The 21,184-nt window shown below is 34.7% G+C and overlaps 1 long non-coding RNA gene across 1 annotated transcript; it reads right to left on the bottom strand.

The window, feature by feature from the left end:
• Positions 1 to 18,571: 18,571 nt before the first annotated feature.
• On the bottom strand, positions 18,572 to 19,463 carry LOC142240401 (uncharacterized). The gene is made up of 3 exons (XR_012723265.1): positions 19,106 to 19,463; positions 18,946 to 19,038; positions 18,572 to 18,875 (listed from the first exon to the last, which is right to left on the bottom strand). It is a non-coding gene; the product is annotated as an uncharacterized LOC142240401 (long non-coding RNA).
• Between the last annotated feature and the right edge of the window lie 1,721 nt (positions 19,464 to 21,184).

The raw sequence follows: 21,184 nt of genomic DNA, 5'->3' as shown, positions 1-21,184 counted from the left end.
AATGAGCCGACTACGGCTTCGTCGCTTTCTAAGCCATTACCCCCACTAACAGTCCCTACATCTCTACAGTCCGGTGATACGGGGGGTAACAGCGTTCGCACATACTTTTCCGCAGGATCTAGGGGCATTCTACTTGGGACAGCCATGGTCCATATACGTCTAGCTGGCGTTTCATACGAGGCACGTGCTTTGATAAATTTAGGATCTGAGGGTACATTTATAGCAGAGAATCTATTTAACAAGTTGACATTACCTTTTCGTAGAACTAGTGCCACTGTCTCAGGCCTCAACAACACTATATCTGCTCCTGTGCACAAGGAATGTACATTCAAGCTAGTTTCTACCATTTGCCCGAATTCTGAGGTTTCTAGTAATCTTTCTTTCCGAACTTTTGACGCTCTGTCGCCACAGGTTCCGCCCAACCTGCCTATCGCAGATCCGAAATTCTACGAGAGTACGAAAATCGACATTCTCATTGGAGGGGATGTACTACCCTCGATTATGCTGCCTGGGTTTGAGCGACTTTTTGGGGGGGTCTTTGATGGTTCAGGAGACCATTTTCGGATGGATTCTCGCTGGGACCATTCCTTTGAGCACACCACCACCTTCCCCAACAGTGGTGTCCTTCTATTGTGCGATTTCCTTAGATAGGCAAATCTCCAGATTTTGGGAGGTGGAGGACCTGCCTCGTAGGAAAGTCCTACCATACAGCGATATGGTTTGCGAGAAGTTGTTTCAGAAAAGCACTAAAATTAACAGTGGGGGAAGGATATATATTTTCTTTGCCATTAAAGGAAGGATTTCCGCAAACACTTTTCCTTGGACAATCGAGATCTTCCTCCATGGCCCAATTTTTCCGGAATGAGGGTCGCTTACTTAAAAATCCTACCTTAAAGGAGCAGTATGACCAGGTGCTGCATGAATATCTGACTTTAGACCATATGCGGCCAATAAAGTTTTCGATACTTCATTCCTTCATCCACGCTACTATTTACCTCACCACGCTGTTCTGAAGCCAGAAAGCACGATCACAAAAGTCCGTGTGTTATTTAATGCTTCGGCTGTTACTTCGATCGATAATAGTTTGAACTCTGTGTTCCATGTTGGGCCCGTGTTGCAAAAGGACTTCACAATTTTGATACTTCGATGGAGATTTTTCCGTTACGTTTTTAATGGTGAAATACAAAAACTGTATCGCCAAATTCTAATTTGTCCCGAACATACCCGATTCCAACGAATTCTTTTCCGAAATAGTCCTAGCGCGTCCTTACGGGATTACGAACTCCAAACGGTAACATTTGGTGTCAATTGTCCGCCTTATCTGACGATGAGGACCATGCAACAGTTAGCCAGCGATGTGCAGGAGGTCTATCCCTTAGCGAGTCGTATACTGTCCCATTATATGTATGTAGATGATGCACTATCGGGTGCAAATTCGGTTTGTTCGGCTATCAGAGCCAGGGATGAACTGGTGATAGCATTGGCTTCCGCAGGATTCGATATGCGTAAATGGACTTCAAACTCGAATGATGTTCTCAAGGGTATTCCTACTGATCAACTATTGTATGAGGATTTCCTTGACTTTGACGATAGGAGTTCAGCAAAGACTCTGAGTATTCGGTGGAATGCCCATTCTGATTGTTTTTTTCTTTTCCCATAATGTTTCCCAGATAAAAACTGTTATACCAAACGTGAGGTTTTATCGCTTATATCTAAAGTTTTTGATCCAGCCGGTAGGCTTTCCCCTGTTGTTATTCGGGCTAAAATAATTATGCAGAAAATATGGATTGATGGAACGTCGTGGGATGAAAGTATATCGCCAAATTCCTTGCAATTATGGAAAATGTTCCAGAGGGACTATCCACAGATTAAAGATATTCGAGTTCCACGGTGGGTCGATTTCTCACCCGAAAGTGATGTCCAGTTTCACGCGTTCTGTGTCGCTTCTGAGTGGGCGTACGGTGCCGCTCTCTACATTCGAATTAGGAATAAAAGGAATATTTCAACGCATTTAATTTCCCCAAAGTGGCGCCGGTAAAGACCATCTCAATCCCCCAACTGGAATTATGCTGTGCAGCATTGCTAGCCGATATGGTCGACAATTTGTTACCACAATTGGAATGCGAAATATATACACTTTACTGGTGGACGGACTCTATGATAGTGATGTACTGACCGCCATGTGTATGGACAACATTCGTCGCCAATAGGGTGGCGAGAATCACACATGTTACTGTCGTATCTAATTGGCGACATATGTCCTCGGAGGACAACCCAGAGGATTTACTAAGCACAAGAACTTGCAAGCAATAGGCTTAGGTGGCATGGGCCTGAATGGCTACAACATCCGCCTGAGGAATGACCCAATAGTGCAGCAGATCTGACTTTCGATGTGGAGTTAGAAAAAAAATCAGTTAAAGTCCACATTTCATATTTTCGAAACTTGGATGATATTTTAGAAAGATTTTCATCTTATTCGAAAGCCCTGAGAATTCTTTCTTACGTGTACCGGTTTTTCTAAATATCGGTGCAATTTTCACAGGTCATCGCATACAATAAGCGCTTCTGAAATTCTACAGATACGAAATAGGTTAGTAACTATCTGTCAGAAATCTACCTCTAACGAGGGGATAATGCGCGTTAGAGGTAGATTTGCAAACTCTCCTATGTTATTGTTTGTGTGCGGGAGTGCAGTCAACCTGTTGGAAGAGTATTTGTCGTGAGCCGAAACAAATTCCACTATTGCAATAATAGTTGGGATTTGTACTCCAGATGAGATCGTAGGGAAGAAACAAACCAATATCAAAACGATGGAATGAAAAAAACACAACGATTTGGGTTTAGATGGATGATATTATTAAGGATTTATTTCTTCTTTCTTCTGAATCAACGCCTTACCAGTAGAAATGATGAATACAAAAAGAGAAGTATCACTTAAAATTATTGCGGAAGCTGTGTTTTGACATGGCTTGACAGTTTCCTGGATTTGAGTTGTCATTTGAAATTATAATTTATCGATTTATTTGGATTTGTATCTTGAAAAGTAATTGGGTATTCTAAGAATCCCAGTAGGGATTCCAGTGCTGAGAAAATTATTATTTTAGAGGGAAAATTTTTTCCAACTGTTTATGTGACATAAACATTAGCGGCCCCTTGTAGCATACCTGCAATGAACTGATGTAAGAATGTCAAACCATATCTGGTAATATTATTAAATAAAAATTAATATTAGAAATTCATTCATTGGAGTGTTTTAGTTCTGGTATTACAATGTGCGAAATTCAATATATATTATTTCTATATTATAGCATTATTTTTTTTTTTTTGTAAGTAATATTGAGATACAACAATATTTTTAGGTGGTAATATAAGAAAATTTGTGGAAGTTCACGTTTTCATAAATTTTCAATATTTCATTGCTTATTCAGTGTGTGGGTTTTTTCGAGGAAAAAAAAATTATTGAGATAGGAAAATTACATTAGTTAGTTAGAGCAAGTTCCATAAATAGACCAGCCAAAAATCGTGTTTTGGGCTGTTGGCAGCCCAGCCCTGTTAAGAAATCCCTCACTTATTACACGTGAATATACGCCAATTCCTAAAATAATCGAGATTGGAGCAGACTTGTAGAACTCTTTATCGGCTAGTAGCATGTTTGAGAAATGTCGAGCATAAGATGGTGATAACGATTTGCTAGGCGTATGAATAGCAATCCGGTTGTTAACTTTCAGGACGGTTTCGATGTAAATTTCCGGGTTGTATGTATGTAGACATCAATGTGAGGGGGCAGATAGTTTCGTCGTCCAAAGTAAGGGTAGTCAAATTAAGTTTTTCTGCTACTTTAGAGGAAATACAACTGGATTTCGATCCAGAGTCCAGAAGACATCTTATGGTACAGTTTCCGTTTTTAGTGGTGACAGACACGACCACAAAGTTACAGCATTGTGCTTTAAAATAGCCGAAAGTGTCGTATTCGCCGAGTTAAATTATGACGAAGGAGTCGTAGACTTTGAGGGCGATTGTGGGTTAGAAGTTGATGCTGAAGATTGAGTTGAAGTTATAGCTGAAGCCTTCTGTCCCTTTCGTTTCATAGATTCCAACCGGGCATGGGTGTGTAGAAGGCTATGATGAGATTTTTTACAATATCGACAACCAGTTGCAGTGAAGCATGTGTTGCCAGAATGCTCATGCGCTAAGCAATTGGTGCAATATCCGTATTTGCGTACTATTTCTTGACGTTTCAGGATATTCATATCCAAGAAACGTTTACATTTCCGTAAAGGATGAGACTTTCTACACAAACGACAAATGTAGGATTGGTTTGTGTCCTGTTTACGATGATTTTGGTGGGAATGAGATGGGGATTTTTTATCCCGTATTTTGAAACTATAAGAAAAAACAATACTATTCGTTTGGAAATCTGGAATGACTTAAGTACTTATTCTACAGTACTGGCTAAACTGTATCTTCGATAGGAAGAACTACGATTTTCGTAATCGGTCGGGTAACAATGCCTTTTTGCGTAATAATTTCGGCAACTCTAACTCGATTATCAGCCCCAGTATGTACCTTTCTTATCCTCCCAAGGCGCCAACAGTTTGGGGGCAAATTTTCTTCACGTATGATCACCATGGTATCTTCTTGTAAGTTATCGGTTGCCCGTTTCCACTTATGACCCTTGTGTAATTCTTTAAGGTATTCCTCTTTCCAACGGAGACAGAAAAGTTGGTGAATTACCTTAAGTCTTTGCCAGCGGTGTCATGATGACAAATGTTCGATGGGAGAATTGTAAGGGTTGTAACGACACCAAGCAAATATGGCCCCATTTAAACTTAAATCGCACACTAGATATGCTAGTGTTCTCGAGACGCCAGATATCACTCCTCATATCTGCTATAACAGGTCGCTGCCTGATAGGCGATTTTGCAAAAACTATTGGTGCGAAGTATAATGACTATTCTATGAGCTGTCATGATGCGGAGGACAAGGAATCAATAAAACACCTCTTGTGTGAGAGTCCTGCATTTTGTGTAAGGCGTAAGCAAATTTTAGGGGTATATAGCTTCAGATTACTGGCGGACCTGGAAAACGTTAACTTAAGCATACTGCTAATGTTTTTGGAACAATCTGGTTGGTTCAACAGAAGAAAATAATCGAGAAGGTTCAACGGTTAAAACTAGAAGTGCCCATATATAATAGGTACTTTTAGTTAGTGTGGTATCACAATAGACTGAATAGTCTAAGTGAGCCTGAATCTTAATCGGGCTGCCACTTTAACCTAACCTTTGCCAGCGGTTTATAATGGATAATGGACTGTCTTTTATTGAGGGATCAATGGGAGCTAAAAGTGGGGTTCTTATTAAAAAATGTCCTGGAGCAGAAAAGTCTGATGGTTCTTGAGAGCATGGGGATAAAGGACGCGAGTTTAGACACGCTTCAATTTTTGCAAGGAGCGTCTGAAATTCTTCAAATGTATGCTTGAAGTTTGCCGCGACCTTTTTAAAATGAGCCTTAAAGCTGCTTAAAGTTTGATTTAAGCTTGTTTTGAGTTAAAATAAGAAAATTTTTACTTAATTCGTCTGTGAGAGTTAGCTAATGAGAGCGCAAAATAAAGATTGCTCTCTTCGATACTCTCATAGATTTTCAACCCCCCCAAAACTGTTTCTTACATACAGAGAATTTTCAATTTAATGTTTGGCTTTTAGTGTTAGTGTTGTTGTTTGGCTTGCATTTCTTCTGCTATCTTATGCCGACTACGGATTAAAATAAGAAAACTTTAACTTGATATTCCTTTATGAGTCATATCAAATCAGAATACAGAATATATACAGGTTATTGGTTTATTGATCGCATGTATGTATGAAACATTGTGAGTGTGTGTTTGATTTCGATCTTGTGTTTTTTAGCTTCGCTTTAATATTATTTACTTTTTAAATATTGTATGTACTTCCATTTTTTAAATATTTATTAATTTATCTTCCTTCTCACTTTCTTGTGAGGAGACAATAAATAGTTTACTGTCAATTATGGTCAAAGCACACAATAATACTAAAAGAATTTGGCAAACAAAATGCAAGCGAAGCTAAAAAACACAAGATCGAAATCAAACACACACTCACAATGTTTCATACATACATGCGAACAATAAACTAATAACCTGTATATATTCTGTATTCTGATTTGACATGACTCATAAAGGAATATCAAGTTAAAGTTTTCTTATTTTAATCCGTAGTCGGCTTAAGATAGCAGACGAAATGCAAGCCAAACAACAACACTAACACTAAAAGCCAAAGATTAAATTGAAAATTCTCTGTATGTAAGAAACAGTTTTCGGGGGTTGAAAATCTATGAGAGTATCGAAGAGAGCAATCTTTATTTTGTGCTCTCATTAGCTAACTCTCACAGACAAATTAAGTAAACATTTTCTTATGTTAACTCAAAACAAGCTTAGAACAAACTTTAAGCACTTGAATTGCACAAATAAGCGCACTTTGTACTTAATATGAGTATAACTTAGTATTTGCGTGCTTAAAATTTTATATGCGGATTCAGGCTAGAAATAAGAATTTGAAACTTAATTTTAGAAGTCTACTTTTCTTTGGGTGTAATGGATGGTAAAATGTCTCCTCCTAAAAGGACAGCAATCGTGGAACTTTCATAAAATCTAGGATCAGCGAAAGGAATGTTGGGAAGTTTCGAAAGTGATTCAATATCAAAGGTCCTAGAGGGAAGATTTCCCGAAAGGTGTGGAACCACTAGTGCCGTAGTGAAAATCTCAATATTTTCATCAGTATTGGACCCTAATACAAAAGAACATTCTTTCTGTACAGCAGCCGAAACAGTGTTGTTCAACCCTGATACTTTGGCACTAGTGCGTCTAAAAGGCAATTTCAAAATATTAAAAAGCTTTTGGGATACAAAAGTTCCCTCAGATCCCGAATCCACCAAAGTCCGAGCGGTATACGTCAAACCACTGTGACAAATCTTCACCAAGGCAGTTCCTAACAAGGCACCGCGAGAGCTGGTCGAGAAGCATGAATGGACAATTTCATTTCTAGACGAAGAAGTGGACTGTATAGATGACGAAGTGGATGGAAAAACCGCAGCACTCAGATTGGCTTCGGTGCTATAAGGTTTTTCGTTTTGTGGCTTATGGAGTAGAGTGTTGTGCTTTTGTGCGGCAGGAATATTTGCTGTTACAACTCTTGACTGTATGAACTTTAGAAAAACAATTTATGCACATACTATTAGCCTTAATTTCTGAAAATCTTTGGCTCGGATCCATTTTTAAAAACTTGGGACACTTGCGAATGATATGGAATTCTTTAGGGCATAATGTGCATTTCGGTTCAGAAATATTATTTTGAAATGTTTTCACATTCGACGAATTTCCCCGATTATTGTATTTTCCACTTGGGAGCTTTAAACGATTAGTGGGATTCAGTTCCGGTTTCCGGATTTCGGACACTGACTCTAAAGTCTTATGACAATTCATACCACTTAGAAATCTTATCCGACAGGGTCTGTTCCCACAACGTGAGAGTGGAATCGGGTAAATTATTGGAGCAAATAAAAGTAAAAATTGGGTCACATGTTTCTATTTCGATGCCGTACTGTTTAAGCAGTGAGATACTAGAATTCATATCTCTTTGGAGCTTCCTCAAAGTGGCTCCAGATTCAGCGGTAATCATCGGAAGACTAAATAAGTTCTTGAGCTGTATGTTCACGAGAACTCTTTTATTCTCATAACGAGCACAAAGACTCTTCCAAGCCATCGCGAAATTATCGTTAGTGAGTTGGCCACGTTGAGAAGTCCCTTGTAAAAGTTGGGATTTCGCACGGTGGCAACTTGAAGCCGTTCGGGGCTTCTGGAATGGGAATGTGAGCCACATGCGAAGTGACGGGTTGAGGATTTGGATTCACCCTGGGAGAAAAGTGGTCAGATAAAATTTCTTTTAGTCGGGCATTGCAACGGCAGTATGTCGAATATTTCTAATTCGGACGCATTTTCCGAATTTCCGTCCGCTTAGGGGGGTAAAGCGTCATCATCATATGCCTCAATGTCCTGAAGGCATTGGTCATAGGAGAGCTTAATTTCCTCCCACAATGCCTTCAGTTCTTCCATATACGACTCGACTAAGTATGATGACGATAGAGGGGTGTTTTTATCATTGAGGTTGGCTTCAAATTCAACCAACCTGTCTGAAATACGGATAAATCTGTTAAGAGACATATTGAATCTAATGGACTGATGTAATATTACAGTCACGGAGCGGATAACAGAAAATCTTCAACTGATAGTTGTTGATAAAAACGAGCTCGAGGTCTGTATGATTAATTTTTATTTATTCAATATTTCGTCTTTTCATTGAAAGACTTCATCGGGAAAATTTTTCTGCGTATACAAGTAGAAAAGAAAGTATATACACAGTATATTTAAATATGTACAAATTGCATGTTACATTAAAAACACTCACGAAAAGAACAAAAACAATACACCAACGGTAGAGTAAATAGCTAACGACGGTGTCTGTTGCATTACTAACGCTTACTCTGCTGCGCTTTGCTTTTTCTATTAAGATTTCTGTAGCTTTGCGCCAAATTGTCAGTGTCTGTCTTATAGTTTATTCGCTTCTGTGTTGGTGTATTGAGAATGTGCAACATCTCCAGTGTTAGTCTCTTGTTGTAATTACTCTCACACTGTAACACACGCGCTCTCTCCAAATCTGGGTGATGGTGTTCTCCTGCACATTGGGTTGATAATGCTGTTTTTTGCATAGGTCTCTGCAAACGGTGTTTCAGATCTGATTTGAGGCCTGATAAACGAGTTTTTAATTTATTTTTTGAAGTTCCTATGTAAACCTTGTCACACACATTTTTTTGTTCCCATTGCACTTTATTTCGTACATTAAATTGGATTTATCCATGTCGTCAATTTTTGGTTTTAGATTAGTAAATAGTTTTTGTAGTGTATTATTAGTTTTCGGGGCTATTGCGAAGTTACTCTTGTCAATGAAATTGGCATTACTGAATCGTTCGTGTAATTTTGGAATATACACGACCGATTTGTAAAAAAAGGTTTGCTTCTCTTTGGCTGGCTGTACTTTGCTGTTGTTGATCAGTTTATCAATGGTAGATAGAGTCATCTATAATATTGTGTTTGAACAATTCGTTCACAAACAGGACTACCCACTTCGTCCCATATGTTTTTCTATAAATTCACCATCCAGCAATTTATGCAATTACTTGACAACCATTTTAAATAGACTAACGGAAAATGCCAAATATAACGTAAAAATTTCCATACAATTCAAATCAAAGATAGAAGACATCAAGATAGAAGAAGACGAGACGATGGTATCTTTTGTCGTTATATCTTTGTTTCCGAGTATACCCGTTGAATTAGCACTAAAAATAATAGAAGAAAAGTGGCATTTGCTGGAGAAGATAACTAAGATTCCGAAGAATCTGTTCTTCAAGATATTAAGATTCTGCATAATTGACAATAGATATTTTAGATATAAAACCAGTTTTTATCAACAAAGAAAAGGTTTACCTATGGGATCTTCAGCATCTCCGATAGTAGCCGACATTGTGATGGAAGAGCTATTGGATAGATGTATGGCAAACTGTGATATTAGGCCTAAGATTCTTACTAAGTATGTTGACGACCTTTTTGGGATTGTGAAAACAAGTGCAATAAATAACCTCTTGACGATATTCAATAACTTCAACCCTAGCATAAAATTCACATTGGAATACGAAAAATGTAGACAAATTCCCTATCTGGACATTTTAATTATCAGAGATGGTAACAAAATTAAAACCGACTGGTACCAAAAGCCAACTTCTTCCGGCAGATTGGTAAATTTCTACTCCAGCCACCCCAGGAGAGTTATACAAAATACTGCTCAAAATTTTATGAACCGAGTATTAACCCAGATGTGCCGACCGTACTACATGTAGTACACCTCTTATGTTCAGGTTTCTGCGTTTACAGTGCTTTACATTTTCTAATCTACTTGTTGGTGTGCTACAGAATTTAACGGCCCGTCGGCATATCTGGGTTAAACATAAGCAGCCAAGAATTTCACCAGCCGAACATCAAAAAAATTAAAGAAATACTCCAGCAAAATAGCTTTCCTCTATCTACCATTGATAAACTGATCAACAACAGCAAAGTACAGCCAGCCAAAGAGAAGCAAACATTTTTTTACAAATCGGTTGTGTATATTCCAAAATTACACGAACGATTCAGTAATGCCAATTTCATTGACAAGAGTAACTTCGCAATAGCCCCGAAAACTAATAATACACTACAAAAACTATTTACTAATCTAAAACCAAAAATTGATGACATGGATAAATCCAATTTAATATACGAAATAAAGTGCAATGGGAACGAAAAAGATGTGTGTGACAAGGTTTACATAGGAACTACAAAAAATAAATTAAAAACTCGTTTATCAGGCCACAAATCAGATCTGAAACACCGTTTGCAGAGACCTATGCAAAAAACAGCATTATCAACCCAATGTGCAGGAGAACACCATCACCCAGATTTGGAGAGAGCACGTGTGTTACAGTGTGAGAGTAATTACAACAAGAGACTAACACTCAGCGTTGCCACTACGAAATTTTATTTTGGGCCAAAATTTTTCCAAAATCGGACCAAAATTCCCTCCAGCGGACCAAATTTCCAATTTCAAATTTGCTTTAAAAAATATTTTATTGTTGTACATATTGCTTTTATTAAAAAAGTAAAATACTTTTCAACTTTTTTATTTAAATTTGAAAAAATTGACTTTTTGAAAAGGTCGAATTTTAAAATCAATTTTAGTTGACATCAATGCGAAATTTTCATTCGATTTTCTGTGATTGAAATAGTATCTAATCCCACACTGAAAAAAACATTCACGGCTCCAAAAATTTTGTCCTTACACGCATGATTTTGGTATTGATTCCGAGCCAAAGAAGCAGAGAATAGAAGTGAGGACACATTTACGTCACAATTCTCTTTTACTACAAGTGAAAATTATTTTATGTTTCAAGTAAAAAACGACTTTAAAATAATGTGTTAAAAGCAGAGATCCGGAGCGGAGCGGAGCAAGCCTTTTTTTGCCGGAGCGGTAGCGGCATTTCTAAAATCCGGAGCGGTTTCCAAATGAAAAACCAAATGAAAAAATAAAATATTACTTGAATGAAATGTGTAACTTTGAAATTACACTGTGTAGGTAATTTCAAATATAGCTAGTACTTAGCGTAGTGTGAGTAAACGTTTAAAATGTACGATATGTATTTTTGTGCGTACGTACATTGGGGAAAACACAACGTGTTTTTAGTAATTGTTTTCAAAAACGGCAAATGTCAAAATATATCTCTAGTATGTGTTGTAAAAGTAACAACAGTACTTTCGATCAATTTCATCCCGTATTACTACAAAGATGTTTGTAATGAACGTCAAATAAATGCAATTAAACGATCTTATTTATATTTAATTTTTTAGTTTTCTACACTGAAAAAAATATGGTCGTGAAGTCAAATATTTCATGTCCTTAGAATAAGAATTCAAATTTTGCTTAACATGGAAGACGCATTTCTCAAAAAAAAAGAAAGTTTTTTTTCTTGTCCAAAAGTCAATAAACTTTTGAAAGAAGTTGTAATATCCTTATAATTAAGTGATTTTACTTAAAAATGTGCATCATAACATGAAAGATAAAATTTTTGAGGTAAGGTCAACGTGACTTTAATAATTAAGAAAAATTCTTTAAGATTAATAAAATAAATAAAATGTTTCAACACATTGTTTTAAAGTCATTATACCCTAAACCACATAGTGGTTAGGGTATAATAAGTTTGATCTGCCAAAAAATGTGCCTAAGAGAAATATTTATTTTAGACCCCATAAAATATATACCGATCGACTCAGAATCACCTCCTGAGTCGATCTAGCGTTTAGTGTCCGTCAAGCTCGCATTTCGGCACAGAGCAGTGTTCTGCAATTTTGGGATGAACGTCGAGCACACCCTCTGTATGACTGGCATGTGTAGTTCTAGGTGTTCCAGCTACACGCAAAAAAATAATTCTTTCCTCCCAAACGAAATTTTAGACAAGCAAAGTTCGTTTCTCATTTGCTTTTCGCTGTAAGGAAGTGTATTTGGAAGAAAAGTTTATACTTTTTGTGATAAACGTTTATTCTTTTCCAGGATGTAAAAACAATTTCATAAAGACAAACTCAAAAAAAAATATTGTTTTCTTGCTAATTGCATTTTCCCTCACATCTTTCTCACATCCACGAGGTTTTGTAGTTCTTAACACCTTTTTCTTGTAATACAAACAATGTAGAAGAAATTATACGATTTTATAAATTTTTAAAATTTTTTTACCTTTCGCCTGGACGGAGAATCGAACCGCGGACCATGCACTCTGTAAGCCAACACACTAACCACTGAGCTATGTACCTGTTATGGTCATCAATAGATAAATATCCATATAAGTTATATTTATATAGCATAGCTTGCGGCGCCCACGAACCGAATAAACAAAGTTTATTTAACAGAAACAAACATTTAGTTTGGGACCGTGGAGCAGTGGTTGCTACGTCCGACTTGCATGCCAAGGGTCATGGGTTCGATCCCTGCTTCGGCCAAAGTTTTTTTTTGTTTTTTTTTTACATATATTTCAGATATGTTCGGAAGATTCCGAAAAAATGTTCAACATTACATTGTAGTATATTAAATTTTGAACTGTAAAATGTGTCTTATTAAAGACCTAAAGTCAGAAAAGAACAGTGTTTGATATAAACGAAATGGACTGTGTTGTTGTTTCAAAAATAACTTTTTTTATTGAAAAAATAAAAATTTTGTAACAAACGAATTTTTTTGGTGATAAAAGTTTAAAATTATATGTATATATATATATATATATATATATATATATATATATATATATATATATATATATATATATATATATATATATATATATATATATATATATATATATATATATATATATATATATATATATATATATATATATATATATATATATATATATATATATATATATATATATATATATATTATATATATATATATATAATCACTTACGCTGCCGCCTAACGGAAGCAAATCTGTCAAACATACCTTTTAATTAATCTAAACACAAAATCTAAATAATTAATTTTTACTACTATTTGTTATGTATAGCAAGAAATACTTTTTGCTTTTTTTTGTTTTTCTTTTATAATACAACTATTGAAGTAAGTTTTTTGGTTTTCGTAAAATAAAACTCAGTTGAACAAATAATACAATGTTTGTACTATAATTTTCTCGAAGAGGAGCGGAGCGATTTTTTTTCTAGGAGCGGAGAGTGGAGCGGAGAGTGGAGCGGAGCGGTTTTTCTTTTCTCCGGAGCGGGAGCGGAGCGGAGCAAAAAAATGGACCGCTCCGGATCCCTGGTTAAAAGACACCTCCCATTTTTAAAAGCTTTTCAACAATATTTCAACGTCAACAATATTTCATTAATTTTGAATATTTTATCAGGAGTATTAAAATGACTTTAGTAAAACGAAATTTTCTTTCATGTTAGGATACCCAATTTTATGTCGAATCACTTAACTATAAGCACAAACCGACTTCATTGAAAAGTTTATAGACTTTGGACAAGGAAAAAAACTTTATTTCAGAGAAATACGTCTTCTATGCTAAGCAAAATTCGCATTCGTATTTTAAGCACATGAAATCTTCTTTGGCTAGATTTCTTTGGTGATAGATTTTTTAAATATAACAAGTAAGGAAAGTCTAAAGTCGGGCGGGGCAGACTATATTATACCCTGCACCACTTTGTAGATCTAAATTTTCGATACCATATCACATCCGTCAAATGGGTGCTATATATAAAGGTTTGTCCCAAATACATACCTTTAAATATCACTCGATCTGGACAGAATTTGATAGACTTATACAAATCTATAGACTCAAAATTTAAGTCGGCTAATGCACTAGGGTGGAACACAATGTTAGTAAAAACCAGTAAGGAAAGTCTAAAGCCGGGCGGGGCCGACTATATTATACCCTGCACCACTTTGTAGATCTACATTTTCGATACCATATCACATCCGTCAAATATGTTGGGGGCTATATATAAAGGTTTGTCCCAAATACATACATTTAAATATCACTCGATTTGGACAGAATTTGATAGACTTTTACAAAATCTATAGACTCAAAACTTCAGTTGGCTAATGCACTAGGGTGGAACACAATTTTAGTAAAAAACCAGTAAGGAAAGTCTAAAGTCGGGCGGGGCCGACTATAGTATACCCTGCACCACTTTGTAGATCTAAATTTTCGATACCATATCACATCCGTCAAATGTGTTGGGGGCTATATATAAAGGTTTGTCCCAAATACATACATTTAAATATCACTCGATCTGGACAGAATTTGATAGACTTCTACAAAATCTATAGACTCAAAATTTAAGTCGGCTAATGCACTAGGGTGGAACACAATGTTAGTAAAAAAATATGGGAAACGTTTAAATCTGAAGCAATTTTAAGGAAACTTCAAAAAAGTTTATTTACGATTTATCGCTCGATATATATGTATTAGAAGTTAAGGAAAATTAGAGTCATTTTTACAACCTTTCGACTAAGCAGTGGCGATTTTACAAGGAAAATGTTGGTATTTTGACCATTTTTGTCGAAATCAGAAAAACATATATATGGGAGCTATATCTAAATCTGAACCGATTTCAACCAAATTTGGTACGCATAGCATCAATGCTAATTCTACTCCCTGTGCAAAATTTCAACTAAATCGGAGTTAAAAATTGGCCTCTGTGGTCATATGAGTGTAAATCGGGCGAAAGCTATATATGGGAGATATATCAAAATCTGAACCGATTTCAACCAAATTTGGCACGCATAGCTACAATGCTAATTCTACTCCCTGTGCAAAATTTCAACTAAATCGGAGTTAAAAATTGGCCTCTGTGGTCATATGAGTGTAAATCGGGCGAAAGCTATATATGGGAGATATATCCAAATCTCAACCGATTTCAACCAAATTTGGCACGCATAGTAACAATGCTAATTCTACTCCCTGTGCAAAATTTCAACTAAATCGGAGTTAAAAATTGGCCTCTGTGGTCATATGAGTGTAAATCGGGCGAAAGGTATATATGGGAGATAAATCTAAATCTGAACCGATTTCAACCAAATTTGGCACGCATGGCTACAATGCTAATTATACTCCCTGTGCAAAATTTCAACTAAATCGGAGTTAAAAATTGGCCTCTGTGGTCATATGAGTGTAAATCGGGCGAAAGCTATATATGGGAGATATATCCAAATCTCAACCGATTTCAACCAAATTTGGCAAGCATAGTTACAATGCTAATTCTACTCCCTATGCAAAATTTCAACTAAATTGGAGCAAAAAATTGGCCTCTGTGGGCAAATGAGTGTAAATCGGGCGAAAGCTATATATGGGAGCTATATCTAAATCTGAACCGATGTGGCTGATATTTTGCAAGTTTTTCGAGACCCATAAAATATTCGGATGTACGGAATTTGAGGAAGATCGGTTGATATACACGCCAATTATGACCAGATCGGTGAAAAATATATATGACAGCTATATCTAAATCTGAACCGATTTTTTCCAAAATCAATAGGGATCGTCTTTGAGCCGAAATAGGACCCTATTCCAAATTTTAGGACAATCGAACTAAAACTGCGAGCTGTACTTTGCACACAAAAATACATCAACAGACAGACAGACAGACGGACAGACAGACAGACAGACAGACGGACATCGCTAAATCGACTCAGAATTTAATTCTAAGCCGATCCGTATACTAAAAGGTTGGTCTATGATTACTCCTTCTTGGCGTTACATACAAATGCACAAACTTATTATACCCTGTACCACAGTAGTGGTGAAGGGTATAAAAAATATGGGAAACATTTATATCTAGCAATTTTAAGGAAACTTCGCAAAAGTTTATTTATGACTTATCGCTCGATATATATGTATTAGAAGTTCAGGAAAATTAGAGTCATTTTTACAACTTTTCGACTAAGCAGTGGCGATTTAACAAGAAAAATTTTGGTGTTTTGACCATTTTTGTCGAAATCAGAAAAACATATATATGGGAGCTATATCTAAATCTGAACCGATTTCAATTAAATTTGGCACACATGACCAGGGATCCGGAGCGGTCCATTTTTTTCGCTCCGCTCCCGCTCCGGAGAAAAAAAAATCGCTCCGCTCCGAGAAAAAAAAATCGCTCCGCTCCGCTCCACGCTCCGCTCCGCTCCTCTTCGAGAAAAATCGGGCGGTACATATATATGGGAGCTATAGCTAAATCTGAACCGATTTGGATGAAATTTTGCAGACTTGAAGGGCGATGAAAAAGATTACCTTTTGTCAAATTTGGCGACGATCCGTTTGAAAAAAAGCACAGCGTGACCCCATTTGTCGAAATCGGGCGATACATATATATGGGAGCTATATCTAAATTTGATCCGATTTCTTCCAAATTCAATAGCGTTCGTCCTTGTGCCCAAAAACCCTAACCACTATGTGGTTTAGGGTATAATGACTTTAAAACAATGTGTTGAAACATTTTATTAATTTTGAAGATTTTTTCAGAAATATTAAATCCATTTTGACTTCATTAAAACGAAATTTTCATTCATGTTACGATACACATTTTTATGTAGAATCACTTAGCTATAAGGACAAACAGACTTCATTGAAAAGTTTAGAGACTTTTAGACAAGGAAAAAACTTTATATCAGAGAAATACGTCTTCTATTCTAAGCAAAATTCGTATTCGTATTTTAAGCATGTGAAATATTTGGCCTCCCGACAACATTCTTTGCGGTGCACCATCTACTATTTAATATGTGATAGAAACCAAATTTATGAAAATGGACCAAAATGGACCAAATTCTGTTTGGTCCGACCATCGGACCAAATTTAAAAATTAGAAATCTTTTGGACCAATTTTGGTCCGATCGGACCAAAACGGCAACGCTGCTAACACTGGAGATGTTGCACATTCTTAATACACCAACACAGAAGCGAATATGCTATAAGATATACACTGACAATTTGGCGCAAATCTACAGAAATCTTATTAGAAAAAGCAAAGTCTTTCAATGAAAAGACGAAATATTGAATAAATAAAAATTAATCATACACAGAAAAAAAGTGTCTTGTAAATTTAAGGACCATTTTAACTTCCACATAGTTCAACAAATTTACTCTAATATAGTTCATTTTTCGTGACCACAACGAAAATTAACTTAGCTAAAGGAAAACTTATAAAAATTCAGTAAATGTTTTTTAGTTCACTAACTACGAAATGGGAAGGATTTTTCCTTAAATAAATTTCCAACACAGTAGTTAATGCATCGTTGATTCTATTATAAATATACATGGGCAATATAAAAATCTTACTACGAAATGTAAAAAATTTACTAAGAAAAAATTTTGTATGGAAAAAAATTTTTGTAGTAAAAATTAACTTAACGACATTACCGATTCGTACGATGGCTACCTATGTTTTTACTCACATTGAAAATTTTAGATAAAGTAGAATAAAAAGTAGTTAATATAATCCTTGACGGGTGTATATAATTTTATATAGATTCCTCATAGATTTGGTATATATTTAACCTTAACTTATAGATAGAATTCCAACTAATCAATAAACGTGCTACTGGAAAATGTGAGTGCATCATGTGAGGGAGTTTTTAGAGACATTTTGTGTATATCTCGTATGATTGTTTGTGTTTGTTATTGCGTCATTTATGCTGTTGTTGGTTGTTTTGATTCTAGAGACAATGGAATGTTCCTTGTGTGTTGTTGGTATCTTTTGTGGTGAGAGTTGTTTTCTTGCAATAGCGAGATCAGAAAGGGATCGTGTGTGTGTGTGGAGTTGTTTTTCTTTACGGCAGCTATGTATCCGTTATGACTATTTGTGTCTTTGAGTTTTATTGTTGCATTCAGTTATGTTGATGCATTTATGAAGTGCACACGTGGATTTAATTTTGCAAAATTGTACGCGCGGTATTGGTGTTTATTAATGAAAATACATTTATTCGAAACATTTTAGAAACTGAGAAGTGAATGTGATGTTACAGAAATCAAAAACGCTTTTTATTGATTAAAAAAAAAAAACAAATAATACACCGAAAAAAAGTTTACTATTGTTTACGAAAAATGAACTAACCCATAGTAAGAATGACCATGATTTGGCGCCAAAGATTTTTTTCATCTAGAGAAGTTCATGATTTTCTTATAAATAAGTTTATGTATTGCATCGTATTTTAGTTCATTCTTACTACGCTGAGGGAAGAATGTACTTACACTCATTCAAAATATTCCTGCTATCCGGAAAAATGAACAAGTTTTTGGGAATCCTATATTTAGAAATTGGTTTCAAATAAACTATTTATCAGTATAATTTTCAAAGAAGTAAATAAATTTAGGAATTAAAGGTACAACAAGCCTGTATACAACTAAGAAATTTTTCGTACAATATAAGACAATTTTTCATAACTACCAGTATTTTATTTCAAAAAATTATTATTATATTACATAAAACTATGGCTTATGATATACAATAAAAGAAATGTTTTTATTTGTACGCTGTATGTTGTTACTTTTCCGTAGTTAGTAATTGCTTCTTCAAAAGAGTAATATTCTATGTTAGTAGAATGAAACTAATTAATATCAATTTCCATTTTCTATCCATATGAAAGATATATGCCATAAGTTGCTATTTTCATTTCATTTTTGTCCAATTTCACCGATTTCGCTAGTTTTTGTTGTGTGGATTTGCGTCATAAGCCTCTGAAGTTAAAAAGGTATATGAAATATAAAAATATTATCAAATTCTATGGTATTTTGATCTTTAACTTACAAGAGAATTTTCTTAGAGCCAATAGGGATATCAGTTTAGATAGCATTAAACAGTAAGAAGATTCCAAAAAATACCATTAGATTTGCTGTCATCCTGCAAATGAAAATTATTTTTAATAAATAGAAATTTTGGCTTTATTACAAATGGACGAAAAACTTACCACATTGAAAAAAATCATCCAATTACTACATTAGTGGAATCATATCCATGCACAAATGGGACATTTTTGAAATCCTTCTCAGAATATAAATGAAATAAAAATATTATAAAATTAGATATAATTTCCACTTGTCAATATAGCATTTAGTATTTATGGTGGATATTAAGTTCGAGTTTAGTGGCTAAAATCCCAATTTTTCATGATTAGTTTTCTTTAGAAATACATGGGAACAAAATTGAACCGTTTTTGTGTTCATTTAAAATTTATATCAAATTTTTAGTAATTTGAGGTTGCTGAATCCAAATTTACACTTGTTTTTTTAAGAGCTCGACTTTTTGAGATATACGGTTATGTTCAAAATTAAGGGACTTCCGCTATATATATATATATTGGAATAACTTGAAAACAATTCATCATATTAAATTAAAAAACAGCGTTCTACATAAGCTTAAAAACGATTTTCTGTTCTTAATCGTGTAATCCATTTAAAGAATATAAACTTTATAAAAAACTTGTTTCGAGCTATTCTCCATCAAGTTATATTTAAATTTGCATCGAAGGCGTATAATTTTATACTTTTCTTACTGATTTATTTCTGATTTTAGCACCTAAACTCGAACTTAGTACACACCTTAAGGACTCGCTATAACATAAAAATATAGACTCAAAAAATTGTACTGTGATCCAGATGTAGAGTAAATATAGATCATTTTATTACCACTCATTATGAATATTTTTATGTAAACCAATTTAAAACCGCACTAATTTTAAATTATTAATAGAAATATACAGTTTCTTAATATGTGATTTATTTTAGAGTTATTTATTTTTTATCAATATAAAGTGTTTTTGTTTTCTCTAACATCACACCATTCACTTATCAGTTTCTAAAATGTTACGAAATAAATGTATTTTTATTAATAAACACAAATACCGCACGCAAGCGCACCACGTGTGCGCTTCATAAATGCATCAACAGAACTGAATGCACCAATAAAACTCAAAGACACAAATAGTCATAAAGGACACATATGTAAAGAAAAACAACTCCACACACACATGATCCCTTTCTGATCTCGCTATTGCAACAAAACAACTATCACCACAAAAGATACCAACAACACACATTCCATAACATCATCGCAATAACAAACACAAACAAAAAAAAAGATGATGCAATAATAGGATAAGGTAAAATATATACAAAATTTACGAGGAATGCATAAAAAATTATATACACCCGTCAAGGATTAAATTAACTACTTTTTATTCTACTTTATCTAAAATTTTCAATGTGAGGAAATATACTCCAACTTATAGTAAAAACCGAAATAAGCTGTAGGAAGCCGCCATACGAATCGGTACTGTGGTTAAGTTAATTTTTACTATAAAAATTTTTTTCCATACAAAAATTTTTCTTAGTAAATTGTCCACATTTCGTAGTAAGATTTTTATATTGCCTATGTCTTTTTATAATACAATCAACGATGCATTAACTATTGTATTGGAAATTTATTTAAGGAAAAATCCGTCCCATTTCGTAGTTAGTGAACTAAAAAACATTTACTGAATTTTTATAAGTTTTCCTTTAGCTAAGTTAATTTTCGAAGTGGTTACGAAAAATGAACTATATTACAGTAAATTTTTTGAACTATGTGGAAGTTAAACTGGTCCTAAAATTAACAAGACACCTTTTTTTCTGTGTAGATTAAGGAACTGTATATTTCTGTTAATAGTTTAAAATTAGTGCGGATTTTTAATTGATTTACATAAAAAATATACAACATGAGTGGTAATAGCATGATCTATATTTATTCCACATCTGGATCACAGGTTGGAGTCTATTTTTTGGAATCTATTTTTTTTTATGTTACAGCAATTCCTACAGGTGAGTACTAAGTTCGAGTTTAGCCGCTAAAATTAAAAATAAATCACTAAGAAAATTATAAAATTGTACGTCTTCGATACAATTTTTAATATATAACTTGATGGGGAATAGCCCAAACCAAGTTTTTTATAAAGATTATTTTTTTAATGGATTATTAAAGAAAACTTGTCATGAAAATTGCGATTTTAGCC

Source organism: Haematobia irritans, chromosome 1 (genome assembly GCF_050003625.1).
Source record: "Haematobia irritans isolate KBUSLIRL chromosome 1, ASM5000362v1, whole genome shotgun sequence".
NCBI classification, from domain to species: domain Eukaryota; kingdom Metazoa; phylum Arthropoda; class Insecta; order Diptera; family Muscidae; genus Haematobia; species Haematobia irritans.
The sequence above is the reverse complement of the archived record's forward strand: the minus strand, read 5'-3'. Positions and strand labels throughout refer to the sequence as shown.